We start from the raw sequence: 2,500 nt of genomic DNA, 5'->3' as shown, positions 1-2,500 counted from the left end.
CCCAGAACCATGTGGTTGGTAAGCAAGCTACTTACCACACAGCCTTCTCCTATGCCTATCATTTCCTTTTTACTTGTTTCAGTCATTGGACTGTGGCCATGCTGGGGCACCATCTTAAAGGGATTTCTTGCTTTTTAGTCAAATGAATCGAACCTAGTACTTATTTTATTATTATTATTATTATTTATTATTTATTTATTTATTTATTTATTTTTTGGTAATCTGGCATTCATTCTATCGGGATTCTCTGCTGAGCTTCTAAGTTAAGAGGATGTAAACAACCAACACAGTTGTCATGCAATGTGTGTGTGTGTGTAGGACAAACACAAACACACACATGCATGCACACACACTCACACACACACTCATATATTATGTGGTAAAATTTTCCTTTTCAACCACATTGTTCCGGGTTCAGTCCCACTGCGTGCACCTGGCACCTTGGGCAAGAGTCTTCTACTATAGCCTTAAACCAACCAAAGCCTAGTGAGTGGATTTGGTAGACAGGAAGTGAAAGAAGCCGGCAAGCTGGCAGAAACGTTAGCACGCCAGGCGAAATGCTTAGTGGTATTTCGTCTACCGTTACGTTCTGAGTTCAAATTTTACCGAGGTCGACTTTGCCTTTCATCCTTTTGGAGGTCGATAAATTAAGTAGCAGTTACGCACTAGGGTCGATGTAATCGACTTAATCCGTTTGTCAGTCCTTGTTTGTCCCCTCTATGTTTAGCCCCTTGTGGGCAATAAAGAAATGAGAAACTAAAAGAAGCCTATCATATATATATATATATATATATATATATATATATACAGGGTGCAGTGAACTGTTGTCTAAATTAATCAAAAATGAAAATGACATTGACATCTTATTTTAACAGGTATATTTACCTGTTTACCAAAATTACATAAAAATATCTTTAAATATACTAAATAGTAAATTTATTCAATAAAATCGCCATTGGCTTCAACCACACCCTCCAGACAACTTGGGAATCTCCTGCAACTCTTCTGGATGGTATCCTTGTTTAAGTTGGTGAATCTTGCTATAATCCTTGCCTTCGGTTCATCTTTAGGGAGTTGCAGTCTGCGGAGTTAGGTAGCCAGATGTTAGTGGTGTTGTGGTCACAGAAATTGTCTGACAGCTATGACTGGGTTCTCATGCTTGTGTGGCTAGCGCAGAGTCCTGTTGCCAGACAAAGGGTCTTCCAACAGCCACCCTCTTGCCCAGCAAAGCGCTACCTCCTTTCCAGGCACTTGATGTAGGCCTCCGTGTTCAGTCTGAGGCCGTGTGGGAAGATGAATGGAGGCATAACATCACCATCACTAGTGATCACTCCAAAACACCATGATGTTGGCTGGATGCTTAATTTTTTAGGTGGTGGTGGTGGTTGTAGTAGTAGTAGTAGTAGTAGTAGTAGCAGCAGCAGAAGCAGCAGCTGCAGCAGAAGCAGCAGCTGCAGCAGCAGCAGCAGCAGCAGTTGGTGTAGTAGTAGTTAGTAGTAGTAGTAGTAAGTATGTGGTGGTGGTGGTTGTGGTGGTGTGTGGTGGTGGTGGTGGTGGTGGTGGTGGTGGTGATGGTGATGGTGGTAGTGGTTGTGGTGGGGGTGGTGGTAGTAGTAGTAGTAGTAGTAGTAGTAGTAGTAGTAGTAGTTGTAGTAGTAGTAGTTGTTGTTGTTGCAGCAACAGCAGCATGAGTGAAGAAGCTTTCTTTATATGATTGTTTAACCTGCTAGAAATAACAGTTAAATCGCCACTAAATCTTTTCTTTTCTTTTTTTTTTGCTAATTTCATGGATTCCCATGACTGTTTGTCACCATCCTCTTCCAAGATAACGAATTTCAATTGGAAGATTGAAATATAGTGAATCTTCTTTCATCGGCTGATTACACAACCATCTCTTCATAGAGTTTGGTGATCCTGACCATTGATCTTCTAGAACTCCCCCAACTCATCATCAATGTGAAAAACACCATTGGCTCAGTTGAGCTCTTCCACTACCCCTTTACAATCCACTATGTTGCACTCCCATGACTTCACTGTATTGCTGGCAGGGTGGCTGAATGGGTGCGATGCCTTGCCAAAGGGCAGCCTATAACTATGTTTTATCCTTGTGGGCAATAAAGAAATATATAACTATGTTTTATCTCTTAACTAGGCCTGACTACTTGTACTTGTACTTGTGACGGCGTTCACCCAGGGTGGGTTGAGCCAGCTTCTTCTCTGGTCCTGACGGCATCACGAATCATGGTGGCCCACGCTCGATGGTCCTGTGTGGGGTCACTGGAGATAGCGAGCCATTCGCGGTTCCATCTGCGCAGACCGACCACCTGTGGACCTGAGAGTTTGGAGAGATCCTCCTTTATTGTCGTTGCCCAGGTCTTCAGCTGCCCGCCCTTGCGTTTGCGCCAGCTGGGAAGCGGAGGTGGGAGGAGGACATCGCCAATCAGCTCACCCTCTGGACACCAGGCTGCATGACCGAACCACCTTAAGCGCCGTTGTAGAA

General features: G+C 43.7%; 1 long non-coding RNA gene across 1 annotated transcript in view; it reads left to right on the top strand.

The window, feature by feature from the left end:
• Positions 1 to 2,500, top strand: part of LOC118766434 — a 17,328-nt gene that overhangs the window by 12,411 nt on the left and 2,417 nt on the right. Inside the window, exon 2 of the long non-coding RNA XR_005002367.1 lies at positions 1,373 to 1,381. This is a non-coding gene — a long non-coding RNA (uncharacterized LOC118766434). The remainder of the gene's footprint in view (positions 1 to 1,372; positions 1,382 to 2,500) is intronic.

This window comes from Octopus sinensis, linkage group LG15 (genome assembly GCF_006345805.1).
Source record: "Octopus sinensis linkage group LG15, ASM634580v1, whole genome shotgun sequence".
In the NCBI taxonomy this organism is placed as follows: Eukaryota; Metazoa; Mollusca; class Cephalopoda; order Octopoda; family Octopodidae; genus Octopus; species Octopus sinensis.
Note: the sequence above shows the minus strand (reverse complement) of the source record. Positions and strands in the feature narration are given on the sequence as shown.